This window comes from Arachis ipaensis, chromosome B10 (genome assembly GCF_059453495.1).
Source record: "Arachis ipaensis isolate K30076 ecotype BB chromosome B10, ASM5945349v1, whole genome shotgun sequence".
Classification (NCBI taxonomy): domain Eukaryota; kingdom Viridiplantae; phylum Streptophyta; class Magnoliopsida; order Fabales; family Fabaceae; genus Arachis; species Arachis ipaensis.
This window is the reverse complement of record NC_142435.1, coordinates 86,403,907-86,426,931: the sequence shown is the minus strand read 5'-3', so window position 1 is coordinate 86,426,931 and position 23,025 is coordinate 86,403,907. Positions and strand designations below refer to the sequence as shown.

General features: G+C 39.1%; 1 non-coding gene across 1 annotated transcript; it reads left to right on the top strand.

Annotated features, from left to right (window-relative positions):
* Positions 1-11,076: 11,076 nt before the first annotated feature.
* LOC148580728 (small nucleolar RNA R71) lies at positions 11,077-11,184 on the top strand. The gene has a single exon (XR_015896690.1). It is a non-coding gene; the product is annotated as a small nucleolar RNA R71 (small nucleolar RNA).
* The last annotated feature ends 11,841 nt before the right edge of the window (positions 11,185-23,025 follow it).

Here is a 23,025-nt window from a genome sequence, read left to right as displayed (position 1 = left end):
TTATTTTATAACTGTACTATTTCTGGTTGTGAAACGTGACTATCATCGGGAACATATTTCTTAAGTTGCGAGACATAAAAAAAAACATCATGAAGGTTTGATAAATAAGGAGGAAGGGCTATTTGATAAGCTACTAGACCGACTCTTTTAAGTATTTGGAAAGGTTCTATGTATCGTGGGTTAAGCTTCTTAGTCTTAAGGGCTCTACCTATTCCAATAATCGAAGTTACTTCTAGAAAGACATGATCTCCCGCACTAAACTCTAAGGGTCTACGTCTATTATCGGCATAGCTCTTTTGACGGCTCTGTGCAGTCTAGATCTTCTAGCGAATCCCCTTTATCTTCTCAGTAGTTTCTTGCACTAGGTCTAGACCTAAGACACTAGCTTCTTCATCATCATTCCAACACAATGGTGTCTGACATCTCCTTTCGTAGAGAGCTTCATATGGTGCCATCCCGATACTTTGTTGGTAACTGTTGTTGTAGACGAACTCGACCAATGGCAAATACCTATCCCAACTGCCCTGGTTATCCATCACACAAGATCTTAACATGTCTTCCAATGTCTGGATTGTTCGCTCTGATTGTCCGTCTATCTGAGGATGGTATGCTGTACTCATATGCAATTCTGTTCCTAAAGCTTTCTGGAAAGCTCCCCAGAATCTGGAAGTAAACCTCGGATCTCGATCTGAAACAATTGACTAATGTATCCCGTGCAATTGTACGATTTCTTGAATATATAGCCGTGCTAGCCTTTCTAAAGTATAGTCAACTCGAATTGGAAGAAAATGTGTTGATTCTGTTAACCTGTCCACAATCACCCAAATAGCATCGTATCCTGTTGAGGTCCTTGGCAATCCCGTGACAAAATCCATAGTGATCTGATCCTATTTCCATTATGGTATTTCCAAGGGTTGCAGGGTTCCTGACGGTTTCTGGTGTTCCACCTTCACCTTTTGGCAGGTTAAACTTGTTGAGACATAATCAGCTACCTCTTTCTTCAAGCCCGGCTACCAGAACATTTGTTTCAAATCCTTGATACCTCTTTGTTACTTCAGGATGCATAGAAAATATACTTTGATGAGCTTCTGCAAGAATCCTTTGCCGCAAATCTCCAGAGCTAGGCACACAAATTTTGTTCTTATATCTCTAGAGGCTTCTACGATCTAGTCTTACAGCTTCTGGTTCCTCTACTTTCATCCGTTTCAGCATCGTCTTCATTTCTGAATCTTGTGCTTGTGCTTGCTGAATCCTAATCTTAAAATCTGGTGTTATATGCAATTGGGCCAAACGGACTCCACTTGACGTCTCAGTCATAGCCAACTTAAGGTCCTCAAATTCTGCGAGTAACTTTTCTTCCTTTATCATCATCCAAGAGATATTCAAATTCTTCCTGCTCAAAGCGTCTACCACCACGTTCGCTTTTCCTGGATGATAACTTAACTTAAAATCATAGTCCTTCAGGAACTCCATCCACCTTCGCTGTCGCATATTAAGATCCTTCTGGTCAAAGATATACTTTAAACTTTTGTGGTTAGAGAAAACTTCTAGTTGAGCGCCATACAAATAGTGTCTCCAGATCTTCAGAGCAAACACTACTGTAGCCAACTCCAAGTCATGCGTCGGATAATTTCATTCATGAGGTCTCAGCTGCCGGGAAGCATAAGCCACCACATTTTTGTCTTGGATCAGCACACATCCAAGTCCTTTATGAGAGGCGTCACAATATACTTCAAAAGGTTTCTGCGGGTCGAGTAGTACTAATACAGGTGCAGTTGTTAACTTCTCCTTAAGCATCTTGAAACTTCTATCACACTCAGCCGTCCAAACGAACAGAACTTCCTTTCGTGTAAGGTAAGTCAGAGGTAAGGCTATCTGTGAAAATCCTTTAATAAACCTCTGGTAATATCCAGCAAGTCCGAGAAAACTCCGAACTTCTGTAACGGTCGTAGGTGGTTCCCATTGCACTACCGCTTCAATTTTTGAAGGATCCACTGCAATTCCTCCCTGTGATATAACATGTCCCAAAAATGCCACCTTCTCTGTCCAGAACTCGCACTTTGATAGTTTAGCATATAACTTCCAAGTCCTTAGTATCTGCAATACAGTCCTTAGATGCTCTTCATGCTCTCTTTCTGTCTTCGAATAGATGAGAATATCGTCTATGAAGACTACTATGAACTGATCAAGGTACGGACGGAAAATACGATTCATGTAATCCATGAAAATTGCAGGAGCATTAGTTAGTCCAAACGACATAACCGTATACTCATAGTGACCAAATCGAGTTCTAAATGCAGTCTTCGGTATATCTGACTCTTTCACTCGAATCTAGTGATAGCCCAATCGCAAATCAATCTTCGAAAACACAGTTGCACCTTTTAACTGATCCATCAAATCATCTATTCGTGGAAGTGGGTACTTGTTCTTGATAGTGACTTTATTTAACTATCGGTAATTGGTGCACGAAATTGTGATGTCCAGGCTCGAACAATCCCTGGCAACGTGAGCAACTTGGTACGCGTAATCGTGATTACACTTTAATTATGTAAAATTCATGGCTCTTTCTTTCCCTGGCAATGGCGCCAAGAACATGGTGCCAATACCATGGTTCACAACTTCGATACAACTAACCAGCAAGTGCACTGGGTCGTCCAAGTAATACCTTACGTGAGTAAGGGTCGAATCCCACGGAGATTGTTGGTATGAAGCAAGCTATGTGATGACAAGTCATCTTAGCCTATTTTAACTAGTCTTTTTCTTTTGTTTTCATTAGAATTATGCACTTTCTTGAGCTACAAGCAAGCCAATTAGGTAGATTTTCATGTTTCCTTTGATTTAATCAACCATGTATGAATTCATGCTATTTCATGAGGTTTTATACTATAATTGTTACATATTATGAAAGAATGAATATCTCATGATTTTAAGCATAGCTTTGAAGTGTTTGGTTGATTAATGATAGGTGAAGAAAGCTTGGAGAAAGGTTGAAGCAAGAAGGAATAGCTAGGAGTAAAGAGAAGACAATGGAATAGGTGAAATTGAACCAGGAAGCAAAAAGCTGGACCTAAAGTTAGCCTCAAACTTTTGCACAAACTTTTGGGTGAAAAGTTAGGCCCAACGTTAGCCCCTAACTTTTGGGCTAACGTTGGAACTTGAAAATCACTCCCTGGGTACCAAAAGTTTGCGCCAACGTTAGCCCCTAACTTTGAGGCTAACGTTGGCACATGAAAATCACCCCTGGGCACCAAAAGTTTGCGCCAACGTTAGCCCCTAACTTTGAGGCTAACGTTGGCATGAAGAAAACCTCCCAGGGCACCAAAAGTTTGCGCCAACGTTAGCCCCCTAACTTGGTGGCTAACGTTGGCACATGAAAATCACAAGGGGATGAGCAAAAGTTTGCACCAACGTTAGCCCCTAACTTGGTGGCTAACATTGGCGCCACAAGTGCACAAGGTAAGGCCAACGTTAGGGCCAAAGTTAGACCCCTAACTTTGGCACCAACGTTGGTATCAGATGGATATAGCTGCTGATATGAAAAGTTTGGGCAAAAGTTAGCCCCCTAACTTTTGCTCAAACTTTTGGTCCAACTTTTGCAAAACTCAAACCCGGTTCAATTGGTTCGTTTTGGTTCCTCTTCAAACTCCAAGAGCAATCAACCAAGGCCTCTTTCAACCCAATTCCACCAAGAGCAAAGGCCCAACTCAAGGCTTGAAGATCATTGGAAGAAAGTGTATAAATAGGATAGAATTCAAGTTCTTCAGAGAGCTTTCTTTTGGAATTTTCATAATAGTTTTCGGAGAGCTTTTGATATTGAGTGATCTTTAATTTCTTTGTCTTGGGGAAGGAGAATTCACTTCTCTTCCTCTCAGTTTTATTGCTTTCAATTTCAATTACAATTGTCTTGGATTTTTTGGTTGGAGAATTGAAGAAATTCTGTTTCAATCTCATCCTTGGATCTCACTGCTTTATTTACTGCTTGATTGAATTTAATTTCTGTTAATTGCTCTTCATCTATTTTCCTTGCAATTTATAATTCCCTTGCAATTGTTCTTGTTGGATCTAGGAAGGCATTGAGATCTAGACTTGGTTTTCTAGTCTCTGGGTCCTGAGATCTGATTTCCCAATTTTACATTCTCTGTTTACTGTTTTCATGTTCATTTACTTTTCTGCTTCAAGATCCAATCTAACCCAAACCTTCTTCTACTTCTCTGCTTGATGCAATTTACTTTTCCTTGTTTAAATTCTGCAAATCCAATCCCCAATTCCCTTTACAATTCCAGCCATTTACATTTCTTGCACTTTAAGATTCCGCAATTTACATTTCTTGCATTCTAAGTTTCTGCTATTTAATTTCTTGTTCTTTAAGATTCAGCACTTTAATTCCCTGTTCTCTTTACTTCCATGCAATTTAATTTCTGCAAATCACAAAACACTCAACCAAATCTTGATTCGCTTGACTAAATTAACCACTAAGCTAAAATTGCTCAATCCTTCAATCCCTGTGGGATCGACCTCACTCCCGTGAGTTTTTATTACTTGATACGACCCGGTACACTTGCCGGTTAGATTTGTGTGTTTTGGGAGAAATTTATTTTTCACCAAAATACTCATCACTATGGTCACCTTGTAAATCTCAGTCAGGCGGATATAAAATAATTATGGGGTTTTCGAATAATAAATAATAGAATAGGGATAGAGATACTTATGTAAATTATTGGTAGGAATTTCAGATAAGCGAATGGAGATGCTTTTCGTTCCTCTGAACCTCTGCTTTCCTGCTATCTTCATCCAATCAGTCTTACTCCTTTCCATGGCTGGCTTTATGTGATACATCACTACTGTCAATGGCTACTTTCGGTCATCTCTCGGGAAAATGATCCAATGCCCTGTCACGGCACGGCTAATCGTCTGGAGGCATCACCCTTGCCAATGGCTTCATCTTATCCTCTCAGTGAATAATATGCTCACGCACCCTGTCACGGCACGGCTATTCATCTGTTGGTTCTCGATCATGCTGGAATAGGATTTACTATCCTTTTGCGTCTGTCACTAACGCCCTGCAATCGCGAGTTAGGAGCTCGTCACAGTCATTCAATCATTGAATCCTACTCAGAATACCACAGACAAGGTTTAGACCTTCCGGATTCTCTTGAATGCCACCATCGTTCTAGCTTACGCCACGAAGATTCTGGTTGGGAGATCTAAGAGATATTCATTCTAGCTTATTTCATGTAGAACGGAGGTGTTTGTCAGGCACATGTTCATAGGGGAGAATGGTGATGAGCGTCACACATAATCATCACCTTCATCACGTTCTTGGGTGCGAATAGATATCTTAGAAGTGAAATAGGATGAGTTGAATAGAAAACAGTAGTACTTTGCATTAATCTTTGAGGAACAGCAGAGCTCCACACCTTAATCTATGGAGTGTAAAAACTCTACCGTTAAAAATACATAAGTGAAGGTCCAGGCATGGCCGAGATGGCCAGCCCCCATGGTCTAAGAACTATGCATTCAAAGATTTTCCTAAGATCCTAAGGTTATCAAAAGATACCTAATACAATAGTAAAAGGTCCTATTTATAATAAACTAGCTACTAGGGTTTACATGAGTAAGTAATTGATGTATAAATCCACTTCCTGGGCCCACTTGGTGTGTGTTTGGGCTGAGCCTGAGTGTTGCACGTGCAGAGGCCATTTGTGGAGTTGAACGCCAGTTTTTGTGCCAGTTTGGGCGTTCAACTCTGGTTTTGGATCCTTTTCTGGCGCTGGACGCCAGATTTGGTCAGAGAGCTGGCGTTGAACGCCAGTTTACGTCGTCTATTCTTGGCAAAAGTATGGATTATTATATATTGCTAGAAAGCCCTGGATGTCTACTTTCCAACGCAATTAAAAGCGCGCCATTTTAAGTTCTGTAGCTCTAGAAAATCCACTTTGAGTGCAGGGAGGTCAGAATCCAACAGCATCAGCAGTCCTTCTTCAACCTCTGAATCTGATTTCTGCTCAAGTCCCTCAATTTCAGCCAGAAAATACCTGAAATCATAGAAAAACACACAAACTCATAGTAAAGTCCAGAAATGTGAATTTAACATAAAAACTAATGAAAACATCCCTAAAAGTAACTAGATCCTACTAAAAACAATGCCAAAAAGCGTATAAATTATCCGCTCATCACAACACCAAACTTAAATTCTTGCTTGTCCCCAAGCAACTGAAAATCAAATAGGATAAAAAGAAGAGAATATACTATAAATTCCAAACTATCAATGAAACATAGCTCCAATCATATGAGCGGGACTTATAGCTTTTTGCCTCTTGAATAATTTTGGCATCTCACTCTATCCATTGAGGTTCAGAATGATTGGCATCTATAGGAACTTCAGATTTCGAATAGTGTTATTGACTCTTCTAGTTCAGTATGATGATTCTTGAACACAGCTTCTTTATGAGTCTTGGCCGTGGCCCTAAGCACTTTGTTTTCCAGTATTACCACCGGATACATAAATGCCACAGACACATAATTGGTTGAACCTTTTCAGATTGTGACTCAGCTTTGCTAAAGTCCCCAATTAGAGGTGTCCAGGGTTCTTAAGCACACTCTTCTTTTGCTTTGGATCTTGACTTTAACCGCTCAGTCTCAAGTTTTCACTTGACACCTACACGCCACAAGCACATGGTTAGGGACAGCTTGGTTTAGCCGCTTAGACCAGGATTTTATTCCTTTAGGCCCTCCTATCTACTGATGCTCAAAGCCTTGGGATCCTTTTTATTTGCCCTTGCCTTTTGGTTTTAAGGGTTATTGGCTTTTTCTGCTTGCTTTTTCTTTTCCTTTCTATTTTTTTTCTATTTTTTTTTCGCCCCCTTTTTTTTTTTCTTTTTTTTTTCTGCAAGCTTTGTTCTTTGCTGCTTTTTCTTGCTTCAAGAATCATTTTTATGATTTTTCAGATTATCAAATAACATGTCTCCTAGTCATCATTCTTTCAAGAGCCAACATATTTAACATTCTTAAACAACAACTTCAAAAGACATATGCACTGTTCAAGCAAACATTCAGAAAACAAGAAGCATTGTCACCACATCAATATAATTAAACTAAGTTCAAGGATAAATTTGAAACTCATGTACTTCTTGTTCTTTTGAATTAAAATATTTTTCATTTAAGAGAGGTGATGGATTCATAGGACATTCATAACTTTAAGACATAGTTACTAACTACTAATGATCATGTAATGAAGACACAAACATAGATAAGCACATAACATAGAGAACGAAAAACAGAAGAAATAAGAACAAGGAATGAATCCACCTTAGTGATGGTGGCGTTTCCTTCTTGAGGAACCAATGATGTCCTTGAGCTCTTCTATGTCTCTTCCTTGTCTTTGTTGCTTCTCCCTCATTGCTTTTTGATCTTCTCTTATTTCATGAAGCATGATGGAGTGCTCTTGATGTTCCACTCTTAGTTGTCCCATATTGGAACTTAATTCTTCTAGGGAGGTGTTGATGTGCTCCCAATAGTTTTGTGGAGGAAAGTGCATTTGAGGCATCTCCAGAATCTCATGGAAATGAGCTTCTTGCACCTCTTGAGCTCCATGATTGGGCTCTCTTGCTTGCTCCATCTTTTTCTTAGTGATGGGCTTGTCCTCTTTAATGAGGATATCTCCCTCTATGTCAATCCCAGCTGAATTGCATAGGTGGCAAATGAGGTGAGGGAAGGCTAACCTTGCCATAGTGGAGGACTTGTCAGCCACCTTGTAGAGTTCTTGAGGTATAATCTCATGAACTTCCACCTCTTCTCCAATCATGATGCTATGGATCATGATGGCCCGGTCTATAGTAACTTCAGACCGGTTGCTAGTGGGAATGATTGAGCATTGAATGAACTCCAACCATCCTCTAGCTACAGGCTTGAGGTCCAATCTTCTTAGTTGAACCGGCTTGCCTTTGGAGTCAACCTTCCATTGAGCTCCTTCTACACATATGTCCATAAGGACTTGGTCCAACCTTTGATCAAAGTTGACTCTCCTTGTGTAGGGGCGTGCGTTCTCTTCCATGTATGGCAAGTTGAACGCTAACCTCACATTTTCCGGACTAAAATCTAAGTAATTCCCCCGAACCATTGTAACATAGTTCTTTGGATCCAGGTTCTTACTTTGATCATGGTTCTTGGTGATCCATGCATTGGCATAGAACTCTTGAACCATTAGGATGCCGACTTGTTGGATGGGATTTGTTAGAACTTCCCAACCTCTTCTTTGAATTTCATGTCAGATCTCCGGATACTCATTTCTTTTGAGTTTGAAAGGGACCTCAGGGATCACCTTCTTCTTGGCCACAACATCATAGAAGTGGTCTTGATGGGTTTTGGAGATGAATCTTTCCATCTCCCATGACTCGGATGTGGAAGCTTTTGTCTTCCCTTTCCCTCTTCTAGAGGATTCTCCGGTCTTGGGTGCCATCAATGGTAATGGAAAAACAAAAAAAGCTATGCTTTTACCACACCAAACTTAGAATATTGCTCGCCCTCGAGCAATAAACAAAAGAATAGAAGAAGAAGAAGAAGAAATATGGAGAGGGAGAGGGAGATGTGGTTTCGGCCAAGGAGGGTGTAGAGGGGTGTGTTGTGGGAATTTGATGAAGAATGGAGGTCTTTATATAGGGAAGGGAGGGGGGGTTAAGGTTCGGCCATAAGGGTGGGTTTGGGTGGGAAATTGGTTTTGAATTTTGAAGGTAGGTGGAGTTTATGAGGTAGGTTTATGGGGAGGAGTGGATGGATGTGAGTGGTGAAGAGGTGATGGGGAAGAGAGTTTGAGGTGATTGGTGAAGGGTTTTTGGAGAAGAGTGTTTATGGGGTTGTGTGAAAGAGAGTGGTGAGAAGAAGTGAGTGGAGGTAGGTGGGGATCCTGTGGGGTCCATAGATCCTGAGTGGATCCTGTGGGGTCCACAGATCCTGAGGTGTTCAAGGATTTACATCCCTACACCCATTAGGCATGTAAAAATGCCTTTGTACCCAACTCTGGGCGTTCAGCGCCAGGTTGGTGGCCATTTTGGGCGTTCAACGCCCATTTGTGTGCCATTTCTGTCGTTGAACGCCAGAACCATGCCTGTTCTGGCGTTCAGCGCCCAGAAGCTGCCCATTTTGGGTGTTTAGCGCCAGAACCATGCTCTGTTCTGGCGCTGAACGCCAGACAGATGCTCCTCCAGGGTGTGATTTTTCTTCTGCTATTTTTGATTCCGTTTTCAATTTTTATATTTATTTTGTGACTCCACATGATCATGAACCTAAGAAAACATGAAAAACAATAAAAATAAGAATTAGATAAACATTGGGTTGCCTCCCAACAAGCGCTTCTTTAATGTCAATAGCTTGACAGTGGGCTCTCATGGAGCCTCACAGATGTACAGAGCTTTGTTGAGACTCTCCAACACCAAACTTAGAGTTTGGATATGGGAGTTCAACACCAAACTTAGAGTTTGGTTGTGGCCTCCCAACACCAAACTTAGAGTTTGACTGTGGGGGCTCTGGTTGACTCTGCTTTGAGAGAAGCTTTTTCTGCTTCCTCTCCATGGTTGCAGAGGGAGATCCTTGAGTTTTAAACACAAGGGAGTTCTCATTCCATTGAAGGACTATTTCACCTCTGTCAACATCAATCACAGCTCTTGCTGTGGCCAGGAAAGGTCTTCCTAGGATGATGGATTCATCCTCTTCCTTTCCAGTATCCAGGACTATGAAATCAGCAGGGATGTAAAGGCCTTCAACCTTTACTAACACGTCCTCTACTTGTCCATAAGCCTGTTTTCTTGAGATGTCTGCCATCTCTAGTGAGATTTTAGCAGCTTGTACCCCATAGATTCCCAGTTTCTCTATTACAGAGAGGGGCATGAGGTTTATTCCTGAACCAAGGTCACACAGAGCTTTAAAGATCATAGTGCCTATGGTACAGGGTATTATGAACTTTCCGGGATCCTGTCTCTTCTGAGGCAATGTCAGTTGATCCAGATCACTTAGTTCATTGATGAACAAGGGAGGTTCAACTTCCCAAGTATCAATGCCAAATAATTTGGCATTTAGCTTTATGATTGCACCAAGAAACTTGGCAGTTTGCTCTTCAGTAACATCCTCATTCTCTTCAGAAGAGGAATACTCATCAGAGCTCATGAAGGGCATAAGGAGGTTCAATGGAATCTCTATGGTCTCTAGGTGAGCCTCAGAGTCCTTTGATTCCTCAGAGGGAAGCTCCTTATTGATCACTGGACGTCCCAGGAGGTCTTCCTCCTTGGGATTCACGTCCTCTCCTCTCCTCACAGGTTCGGCAATGGCGCTTATGTCAATGGCCTTGCACTCTCCTTTTGGATTCTCTTCTGTATTGCTTGGGAGAGTACTTGGAGGGATTTCAGTGATCCTTTTACTCAGCTGGCCCACTTGTGCTTCCAGATTTCTAATGGAAGACCTTGTTTCATTCATGAAACTTACAGTGGCCTTAGATAGATCAGAGACTAGGTTTGCTAAATTAGAAGCATTTTGTTCAGAGTTCTCTGTCTGTTGCTGAGTTGATGATGGAAAAGGCTTGCTATTGCTAAACCTGTTTCTTCCACCATTATTAAAGCCTTGTTGGGGCTTTTGATCCTTCCATGAGAAATTTGGATGATTTCTCCATGTTGAGTTATAGGTGTTTCCATAAGGTTCACCTAAGTAATTTACCTCTGCTATTGCAGGGTTCTCAGGATCATAAGCTTCTTCTTTAGAAGATGCCTCTTGAGTACTGTTGGATGCAGCTTGCATTCCATGCAGACTCTGAGAGATCATATTGACTTGCTGAGTCAATATTTTATTCTGAGCCAATATGGCATTCAGAGTATCAACTTCAAGAACTCCCTTCTTCATAGGCGTCCCATTATTCACAGGATTCCTTTCAGAAGTGTATATGAACTGGTTATTAGCAACCATGTCAATGAGTTCTTGAGCTTCTGCAGGCGTTTTCTTTAGGTGAATAGATCTACCTGCAGAAGTGTCCAGTGACATCTTTGATAGCTCAGATAAACCATCATAGAATATATCCAGGATGGTCCATTCTGAAAGCATGTCAGAGGGACACTTTTTGGTCAACTGTTTGTATCTTTCCCAAGCTTCATAGAGGGATTCACCTTCTTTCTGTCTGAAGGTTTGAACATCAGCTCTAAGCTTGCTCAGCTTTTGAGGAGGAAAGTACTTCGCTAAGAAAGCCGTGACCAGCTTATCCCAAGAGTTCAGGCTGTCTTTGGGTTGAGAATCCAACCATAATCTAGCTCTGTCTCTTACAGCAAAAGGGAAAAGCATGAGCCTGTAGACTTCAGGATCTACTCCATTAGTCTTAGCAGTATCACATATCTGCAAGAATTCAGTTAAGAACTGAAAAGGATCTTCAGATGGAAGTCCATGAAACTTGCAGTTCTGCTGCATCAGAGAAACTAGTTGAGGTTTCAGCTCAAAGTTGTTTGCTCCAATGGCAGGAATGGAGATGCTTCTTCCATGTAAATTGGAATTAGGTGCAGTAAAGTCACCAAGCATCTTCCTTACATTATTATTATTTTCGGCTGCCATCTCCTTTTCCTGTTCGAAAATTTCTGAAAGGTTATCTCTGGATTGTTGTATTTTAGCTTCTCTTAATTTTCTCTTCAGAGTCCCTTCAGGTTCTGGATCTGCTTCCGCAAGAATGTTCTTATCCTTGCTCCTGCTCATATGACAAAGAAGAAGGCACAGAAAAATAATAATAATAATGGAGATCCTTTATACCACAGTATAGGGATCCCTGTGTGAGTAGGAGAAGAGGGGGAGACAAAGAATGTAATATAATGGAAGAAACACAACTGTGAGGATGGAAGAGATGTGAGATGAGATGTTAGGATATGAATGAATAAATAGAATAAGATGGGAGGGGGATAATTTTCGAAAATTATTTTGAAAAAGAGTTAGTGATTTTTGAAAATAGTTTTTGAAAAATGTTAGTAATTTTCGAAAATTAAGATTTAAAAATTAAAATAATTAATAAATTAAAAAGAAATTTTGAAAAAGGGGGGAGATATTTTCGAAAATGAGAGAGAGAGTTAGTTAGGTGGTTTTGAAAAAGTTAAGAAACAAACAAAAAGTTAGTTAGTTGGTTGAAACAAATTTTGGAAATCAATTTTGAAAAGATGAGAAGTTAGGAAGTTAGAGAATATATTTTGAAAAGATATTTTTGAAAAAGATAAGATAAGAAGATATTTTTGAAAAGATATGATAGGAATTAGTTTTTGAAAAAGATTTGATTTTTAAAATCACAATTAATGACTTGATTCATAAGAAATCACAAGATATGATTCTAGAACTTAAAGTTTGAATCTTTCTTAACAAGCAAGTAACAAACTTGAAATTTTTTAATCAAAACATTAATTGTTATTGTTATTTTCGAAAATTTGGTATAAAAATAAGAAAAAGATTTTTGAAAAATATTTTAGGAATTTTCGAAAATAACTAAGAATTTTGAAAAAGATTTTATTTTTGAAAAAGATTTTGAAAAAGATAAGATTTTCAAATTGAAAATTTGATTTGACTCATGAGAAACAATTTGATTTTAAAAATTTTTGAAAAAGTCAATCCAAATTTTCGAATTTGATGAGAGAAAAAGGGAAAGATATTTTTTTGATTTTTTTTTTTGAATTTTTATGAAAAACATGAAAATAATGCAATGCATGAAATTTTTAGATCAAAACATGTGATGAATGCAAGAATGCTATGAATGTCAAGATGATCACCAAGAACACTATGAATGTCAAGATGAACATCATAGACACAATTTTGAAAAATTTTTAATGCAAAGAAAACATGCAAGACACCAAACTTAGAATTCTTTAATGCTTAGACACTAAGAATTCAAGAATGCATATGATAAACATGAAAAGACACAAAACAAAAAATCATCAAGATCAAACAAGAAGACTTACCAAGAACAACTTGAAGATCATGAAGAACACCATGAATGCATGAGAATTTTCGAAAAATGCAAGATGCACATGCAAATGACACCAAACTTATAATGTGACTCAAGACTCAAACAAGAAACAGAAAAATATTTTTGATTTGTATGATTTTCTAAATTTTTTTTTGATTTTTTTCAAAAATTAATTGAAAAACAAAAATAAGGATTCCAAAATTTTTAATATAAATTCCAGAAATCTAGCATTCTTAGTCTAAAGCTTCAGTCCAGGAATTAGACATGGCTCACTAGCCAGCCAAGCTTTCAATGAAAGCTTCGGTCCAAAACACTAGACATGGCCAATGGCCAGCCAAGCTTCAGCATTTAACATCAGAGTATATTGATCTTGATAACAGATTGCAAGCCTCAGTCCAAATAAATTTAGACATGGCTTTACAGCCAGCCAGGCTTCAACATGCTTCATGAAACACTAGAATTCATTCTTAAAAATTTTGAATAAAATTTTTGAAAACAAAATTTTTTTTTCGAAAACAGATGAGAAAATTTTAGAAATATTTTTGAAAAATTTTTGAAAATAAAATAAAAATAAAATTACCTAATCTGAGCAACAAGATGAACCGTCAGTTGTCCAAACTCAAACAATCCCCGGCAACGGCGCCAAAAACTTGGTGCTGTTGCCGGATCCAAACTTGGCACTGATGTTACCGGACCAAAAGCTTGCCGAAAACTCGAACAATCCCCGGCAACGGCGCCAAAAACTTGGTGCACGAAATTGTGATGTCTAGGCTCGAACAATCCCTGGCAACGTGAGCAACTTGGTACGCGTAATCGTGATTACACTTTAATTATGTAAAATTCATGGCTCTTTCTTTCCCTGGCAATGGCACCAAGAACATGGTGCCGATACCATGGTTCACAACTTCGATACAACTAACCAGCAAGTGCACTGGGTCGTCCAAGTAATACCTTACGTGAGTAAGGGTCGAATCCCACAGAGATTGTTGGTATGAAGCAAGCTATGGTCACCTTGTAAATCTCAGTCAGGCGGATATAAAATAATTATGGGGTTTTCGAATAATAAATAATAGAATAGGGATAGAGATACTTATGTAAATCATTGGTAGGAATTTCAGATAAGCGAATGGAGATGCTTTTCGTTCCTCTGAACCTCTGCTTTCCTGCTATCTTCATCCAATCAGTCTTACTCCTTTCCATGGCTGGCTTTATGTGATACATCACTACTGTCAATGGCTACTTTCGGTTATCTCTCGGGAAAATGATCCAATGCCCTGTCACGGCACGGCTAATCGTCTGGAGGCATCACCTTTGCCAATGGCTTCATCTTATCCTCTCAGTGAATAATATGCTCACGCACCCGGTCACGGCACGGCTATTCATCTGTCGGTTCTCGATCATGCTGGAATAGGATTTACTATCCTTTTGCGTCTGTCACTAACGCCCTGCAATCGCGAGTTAGGAGCTCGTCACAGTCATTCAATCATTGAATCCTACTCAGAATACCACAGACAAGGTTTAGACCTTTCGGATTTTCTTGAATGCCGCCATCGTTCTAGCTTACGCCACGAAGATTTTGGTTGGGAGATCTAAGAGATATTCATTCTAGCTTATTTCATGTAGAACGGAGGTGTTTGTCAGGCACGTGTTCATAGGGGAGAATGGTGATGAGCGTCACACATAATCATCACCTTCATCACGTTCTTGGGTGCGAATGGATATCTTAGAAGTGAAATAGGATGAGTTGAATAGAAAACAATAGTACTTTGCATTAATCTTTGAGGAACAGCAGAGCTCCACACCTTAATCTATGGAGTGTAAAAACTCTACCGTTAAAAATACATAAGTGAAGGTCCAGGCATGGCCGAGATGGCCAGCCCCCATGGTCTAAGAACTATGCATTCAAAGATGTTCCTAAGATCCTAAGGTGATCAAAAGATACCTAATACAATAGTAAAAGGTCCTATTTATAATAAACTAGCTACTAGGGTTTACATGAGTAAGTAATTGATGTATAAATCCACTTCCTGGGCCCACTTGGTGTGTGTTTGGGCTGAGCCTGAGTGTTGCACGTGCAGAGGCCATTTGTGGAGTTGAACGCCAGTTTTTGTGCTAGTTTGGGCGTTCAACTCTGGTTTTGGATCCTTTTCTGGCGCTGGACGCCAGATTTGGTCAGAGAGCTGGCGTTGAACGCCAGTTTACGTCGTCTATTCTTGGCCAAAGTATGGATTATTATATATTTCTGGAAAGCCCTGGATGTCTACTTTCCAACGCAATTGAAAGTGCGCCATTTTGAGTTCTGTAGCTCCAGAAAATCCACTTTGAGTGCAGGGAGGTCAGAATCCAACAACATCAGCAGTCCTTCTTCAACCTCTGAATCTGATTTCTGCTCAAGTCCCTCAATTTCAGCCAGAAAATACCTGAAATCACAGAAAAACACACAAACTCATAGTAAAGTCCAGAAATGTGAATTTAACATAAAAACTAATGAAAACATCCCTAAAAGTAACTAGATCCTACTAAAAACATACTAAAAACAATGCCAAAAAGCGTATAAATTATCCGCTCATCAGTAATCTACACAAAGTCACATTCCACCATCCTTCTTCTTTACTAGCAACACCGAAGCTCCCCAAGTTGATGTGCTGGGACGAATAAATTTTTTTCCAAGTAGCTCATGCAACTGCTTCTTCAACTCTGCAAGTTCTAGTGGTGACATCCGGTACGGTGCTATGGAAATCGGTCCGGTTCCCGGTACAAGTTCAATGCTGAATTCTATCTCTCGCTGAAGAGGAAACTCAGGTATGTCGTCTGGGAAAATATCAGGAAATTCCTTCACCACTTGGATTCGTTCTAAGCTTAGTTCACTATCATTCGAGCTAGCCGCTAACAGAACGTACCCCTCACAATCACTCCCATCTAATGCAACTCTTACAGAATTCCGATATAAAGTATGAGACAGAAATGGTTTAATATCTAAACTATCAGACGGAATAATAACAGTTCTTTCATAGCAATCAAGGAAAACATGATACTTAGATAACCAATCTAACCCTAGAATAACTTCTAAAACACATAGAGGCAAACAGATTAGATCATGTATAAAAGTTCTGTTCCTAATAGTGAATGGTACTTGCAGGCACACTAAACTAGTCAAAGCATTTTGGGATGCAGGTGTATGGATAATCAGATCAAAGTTCAACTCAGAGAAATCTAGTCCCAACTCACGAGCAACAGTTAAAGAAACAAAGGAATGCGAACGCGTGGATCACGTGGACGCGTGACCTGGCAAAACCCCAATCCATGCTAACGCGTGGACGACGCTTCCGCGTCACCTTCCCGCGACCTGAACGTAACAGAAATCGCTGGGGGTGATTTCTGGGCTATTTTTGACCCAGTTTTCAGCCTAGAACACACAGATTAGAGGCTATAAAGTGGGGGAATGCATCCATTCATAACCAGCTCATAATTCATAATTTTTAATTTTAGATGTAGTTTTTAGAGAGAGAGGTTCTCTCCTCTCTCTTAGGATTAGGATTTAGGATTTTTATTATGTTTAAGCTATGATCTCTTCATTTCAGGTTCTATGTGCCTTCAATATTTATTTTCTACTTTTATTTACTCTAATACTTTTATTTGTATTTGATTTATGTTGCCCAATTGACTTATGAACTTTTCCATGTTAGAGTTGAATTTATGTTTAGACGTAATTTGATGTGTTTCAGATTTATGAATGCTTTTAATTTAATTTAGAATTTTCCCTTTTGGCTTTGGTTGAGTCATTGGAGACACTTGAGTTATCAGACTCATTGTTGATTGAAAATTGGAATTCTTCAAGATTTAATTCGAGTTCCAATAACTCTAGCCTTTCCCAAGGAAAGACTAGGACCTGAGGAATCAAAATTAATTCATCTACTTAACTTACCTTCATAGTTAGAGGTTAACAAAGTGGGAGAAAAATCCAATTCTCATCATAATTGATAAGGATAACTAGGATAGGACTTCCAGTTCTGATACCTTGCCAAGAGATTTTATTATTGTTAATTTATTTTACTTATCATTTAAATTACCTATTCCTTACTTTCAAAACCCCCTATTTACAAGATTCATAACCTATAATAAGAACACCTCCCTGCAATTCCTTGAGAAGACGACCCGAGGTTAAATACTTCGGTTATCAATTTCAAAGGGGTTTGTTACTTGTGACAACCAAAACGTTTGTAAGAAAGGATGATTGCTTGGTTTAGAAACTATACTTGCAACGGGAATTTATTCTGAATTCTAAACCGTCAATCATTCGTTCTTCAAAATGGCGCCGTTGCCGGGAAATTGCAAACGTGTGCCTTATTATTGGTGATGACAAGTCATCTTAGCCCATTTTAGCTAGTCTTTTTCTTTTGTTTTCATTAGAATTATGCACTTTCTTAAGCTACAAGCAAGCTAATTGAGTAGATTTTCATGTTTCCCTTGATTGAACCAACCATATGTGAATTCATGCCATTTCATGAGGTTTTGAACTATATTTGTTGCATATTGTGGAAGATTGAATACCTCATGATTTTGAGCAAAACTTTGATTAGTTTGGTTGATCAATGATAGGTGAAGAAGGCTTGGAGAAAGGTTGAAGCAAAGAGGAATGGCTAGGAGTGAAGAGAGGACAATGGAATAAGTGAAAATTGAACCGGGTTGCATGAAGTTAGCCCCAACGTTAGCCCCCTAACTTGGAGGCTAACGTTGGGCATATGAATCACTCTTTGGAAGTAGCCAACGTTAGCTCCAACGTTAGCCCCCTAACTTGGAGGCTAACGTTGGAACTTGAGAGTTTCTCCCTGGGCTACCAACGTTTGCGCCAACGTTAGCCCCCTAACTTGGAGGCTAACGTTGGCACTTAAATCACAATGGGGGAGTAGGCAACGTTTGCGCCAACGTTAGCCCCCTAACGTGGAGGCTAACGTTGGCACCAATCACACCAAGCAAGGCCAACGTTAGGGTCAAAGTTAGACCCCTAACGTTGGCGCCAACGTCTAAACCAGAAGAATGTGGTTTGCTGATATGAAAAGTTAGGGTCAAAGTTAGACCCCTAACTTTGACCCTAACGTTGAAGACCAACGTTGGCTAACTCCATTTCCGGTTCAATTGGTTCACTTCGGTTCTTCTTCAATCTTCAAGAGCAATCAACCAAGGCCTCTTTCAACCCAATTCCACCAAGAACAAAGGCCCAACTCAAGGCTTGAAGATCATTTTGGAAAGTGTATAAATAGGATAGAATTCAATTTGTTTAGAGAGCTTTTCCGGGAGAGTTTTCTTTTAGAGCTTTCCTTTTAGAATTTTCATAAGAGTTTTTGGGAAGCTTTTGTCACTGAGTGAACTTTAATTTCTTGTTTTCATTTGCTTTCAATTTCATTTTACTTTTGTCTTGGATCTTGGATTGGAGAATTGAAGAAATTCTGTTTCAATCTCAATCTTGGATCTCTCTGTTTATTTACTGCTTAATTGAAATTCCGTTTCTGTTACTTACTTCATCTATTCTCTTTGCAATTTACAATTTCCTTGCTATTGTTCTTGTTGGATCTAGGAAGGCATTGAGATCTAGACTTGGTTTTCTAGTCTCTGGGTCCTGAGATCTAAATTCTCATTTCAATTCTCTGTTTAATGCTTTCATTGTTCATTTACTTTGCTGTTATAAGATCCGGTTCAATCCCAACTCCCTTTTCCTCTTCTGTTTGATGCAATTTAGTTTTCCCTTGTTTAAATTCTGCAAATCCTCATCCCAATCCCCTTTACTTTTCAAGCAATTTACATTTCTTGCACTTTAAGATTCTGCGATTTACATTTCTTGCACTTTAAGTTTCTGTCATTTAATTTCTTGTCCTTTAAGTTTCAGCAATTTACTTTCCCGCTCTCTTTAATTTCATGCAATTTACATTCTGCAAATCACAAATCACCCAACCAACACTTGATTCGCTTGACTAAATCAACCACTAAACTAAAGTTGCTCAATCCTTCAATCCCTGTGGGATCGACCTCACTTCCGTGAGTTTTTATTACTTGATACGACCCGGTACACTTGCCGGTTAGTTTTGGGTGTTTTGGTAGAAATTCGTTTCTCATCAAAATATCTCATCAAGTTTTTGGCGCCGTTGCCGGGGATTGAATAGATTGACAATGATTAAGTGAGGTGGTGATCTAGATCAAGCATTTTTTTTCTTTTCTGTTTCTTTAATTTTTGACTTGCACACTAACTGTTTGAGACTTTGTCTCTACTAACCCCCACTGCACTCAAGCTACAGAATGCTCTGTGCATCTTTGCTGTTTTGGTTGTATGACATGAACTAAGAGAGAGTTCTCCATCTCTGGAATTTCTGAAGAAGGGCACCAAGAAATGGAGGAGACAGTAAGGAAGTCCATAGTGAGAGGAGAAAAGCTGAGGCACTATGATTTTCAGCCTCCATGATCAAAGAATGAAGGATGTCAAGCTAGTGACAATAAAGAAGCGCTTTGTTGGGAGGCAACCCAACCTGAGGTAGTTTTCTTTTCATAGCTATTTTAATAAAAAGGTTAATTAGTTTTATCTATATTGCAAGAAGCTAAGTTTGGTGTTGCACACCAAAACAATCTAAGGGAGAATGAAAGATTCTAAGTTTGGTGTTTCACCAAAATCCCATCATAAAACACATTCTCAATTTCTGCATAATGCTGGCTTCAAGCATGTTGTATAAACTAGTTAACTATTCTGCTGTTTCCTAGTTTTCAGTTTTGTCATTTTTGAAAAAGAAAAAGAGTTTTACACATGGTTAATCTAATGCATTGGCAAGGTACTAAGTTTGGTGTGCCCACACCAAAGTAAGTACAAAAGCCACAAATAAATCATGCAAGCTAACCATTTTTCAAGTGCTTGGGGAACAAGCAACTTTCAATATCATTGCAGAGGTCCATACAAACTGTTGGAAGGATTAAGCATCATCAACCAAAGAAACAAAAGATGAACATGAAGGCCAGCAATGATGATGATGAGAAGAAGGAAAGAAAGTAAACTTCAACAGGTTGTATTGTTAAGTCATTGTTTTGCATTAAATATTGCTGTGATTGAGAGTTGGATTGTATCCTGATCTACCCTGCCTGTCTGCATAGTATAGTTTCTTTTCTATTTACCCCTGCCTGCATACATAGTATAATTTCTTTCTTTATAATTCAATAAGCAAGATGTTTGATCATTCACAACATTCTTATCTTCAAAACTTGTTTGCACTCAATTTCCAAGAAATGCATCACATGAAAGTTCTTTGAAAAGAAGGATTGAGGAATTAAACAATTTTGAGGCAAGCAAAAGATTAGGAGAAGTGGTGGTTCTGGTTATACGATTTTGTACTGAGGTTGCATGCTTGTGAAAACTTGCATGGGAGCTCATAGGCGGGACATGAAGTTCAAAGAAGTATTGTGGAGATTCTCAAAAATCTATTGATCCAAGAAGCAGCAAACAAAACAAAAGAAAGAAAAGAAAATACAAAAACAAAAAGAACATGGTCCAAGGCTCTGAGCATCAATTACTAGGCAGAAAAGAAAGAAGAAACAATGACTCAAAGAGTTGTTAGCCTAGTAAAATGCTTGTGGTTGAAGTGTGTCAAGGAAAGAGGCTTGAGCAAGTAAATCCTTAGGGGTGCTTTAACACCTAATACCTTAAAACCAACTGGTTTAGGAGTATTGATTGAAAGCTTATCTAAAGAGCCGCTTTGAGACATGATACTTAGAGTCGAGACCAAGGCACAGAAACTATAAGCTGCTTCAAGGTGATTACACATAAAGAGATCTCCATGGTACCATTTGGATGAAAATCCTAAGACCTACGACTCCCAATATGTAAGGACTAGTGAGCACTGAAACCCTTGCATAAGCATATGATTTAGAATTTATCCCACTGATACTTGATCACTTCACTCACTGCACTTTACAAGTGTTCCTCAATCCATCTTAATTGAAAGAACCTTGGAGCATAAATCTATTTCTTGCTTGGGGACAAGCAAGCTGTAAGTTTGGTGTTGTGATGACAAGTCATCTTAGCCCATTTTAGCTAGTCTTTTTCTTTTGTTTTCATTAGAATTATGCACTTTCTTAAGCTACAAGCAAGCTAATTGAGTAGATTTTCATGTTTCCCTTGATTGAACCAACCATATGTGAATTCATGCCATTTCATGAGGTTTTGAACTATATTTGTTGCATATTGTGGAAGATTGAATACCTCATGATTTTGAGCAAAACTTTGATTAGTTTGGTTGATCAATGATAGGTGAAGAAGGCTTGGAGAAAGGTTGAAGCAAAGAGGAATGGCTAGGAGTGAAGAGAGGACAATGGAATAAGTGAAAATTGAACCGGGTTGCATGAAGTTAGCCCCAACGTTAGCCCCCTAACTTGGAGGCTAACGTTGGGCATATGAATCACTCTTTGGAAGTAGCCAACGTTAGCTCCAACGTTAGCCCCCTAACTTGGAGGCTAACGTTGGAACTTGAGAGTTTCTCCCTGGGCTACCAACGTTTGCGCCAACGTTAGCCCCCTAACTTGGAGGCTAACGTTGGCACTTAAATCACAATGGGGGAGTAGGCAACGTTTGCGCCAACGTTAGCCCCCTAACGTGGAGGCTAACGTTGGCACCAATCACACCAAGCAAGGCCAACGTTAGGGTCAAAGTTAGACCCCTAACGTTGGCGCCAACGTCTAAACCAGAAGAATGTGGTTTGCTGATATGAAAAGTTAGGGTCAAAGTTAGACCCCTAACTTTGACCCTAACGTTGAAGACCAACGTTGGCTAACTCCATTTCCGGTTCAATTGGTTCACTTCGGTTCTTCTTCAATCTTCAAGAGCAATCAACCAAGGCCTCTTTCAACCCAATTCCACCAAGAACAAAGGCCCAACTCAAGGCTTGAAGATCATTTTGGAAAGTGTATAAATAGGATAGAATTCAATTTGTTTAGAGAGCTTTTCCGGGAGAGTTTTCTTTTAGAGCTTTCCTTTTAGAATTTTCATAAGAGTTTTTGGGAAGCTTTTGTCACTGAGTGAACTTTAATTTCTTGTTTTCATTTGCTTTCAATTTCATTTTACTTTTGTCTTGGATCTTGGATTGGAGAATTGAAGAAATTCTGTTTCAATCTCAATCTTGGATCTCTCTGTTTATTTACTGCTTAATTGAAATTCCGTTTCTGTTACTTACTTCATCTATTCTCTTTGCAATTTACAATTTCCTTGCTATTGTTCTTGTTGGATCTAGGAAGGCATTGAGATCTAGACTTGGTTTTCTAGTCTCTGGGTCCTGAGATCTAAATTCTCATTTCAATTCTCTGTTTAATGCTTTCATTGTTCATTTACTTTGCTGTTATAAGATCCGGTTCAATCCCAACTCCCTTTTCCTCTTCTGTTTGATGCAATTTAGTTTTCCCTTGTTTAAATTCTGCAAATCCTCATCCCAATCCCCTTTACTTTTCAAGCAATTTACATTTCTTGCACTTTAAGATTCTGCGATTTACATTTCTTGCACTTTAAGTTTCTGTCATTTAATTTCTTGTCCTTTAAGTTTCAGCAATTTACTTTCCCGCTCTCTTTAATTTCATGCAATTTACATTCTGCAAATCACAAATCACCCAACCAACACTTGATTCGCTTGACTAAATCAACCACTAAACTAAAGTTGCTCAATCCTTCAATCCCTGTGGGATCGACCTCACTTCCGTGAGTTTTTATTACTTGATACGACCCGGTACACTTGCCGGTTAGTTTTGGGTGTTTTGGTAGAAATTCGTTTCTCATCAAAATATCTCATCAATTGGTTATCGTAAATATTTTATTTTGTTTGTTTATTTATTTTCGTTTTTATTTTAATTTTTATTAGTTACTATGAGTTCTCACCCCCGTCGCTTTGAGTTTGCTTCTAATAATGTTGAAAGGAATGGAAGCTATAACAAGAACATGCATCAAGGTCAGAACAACCAGAGATGGAAGGAGCCACGAGGATCTGATCAACCCTTTAGGCAACAACACATTCCAAACTATCATGGACGACGACCATTCA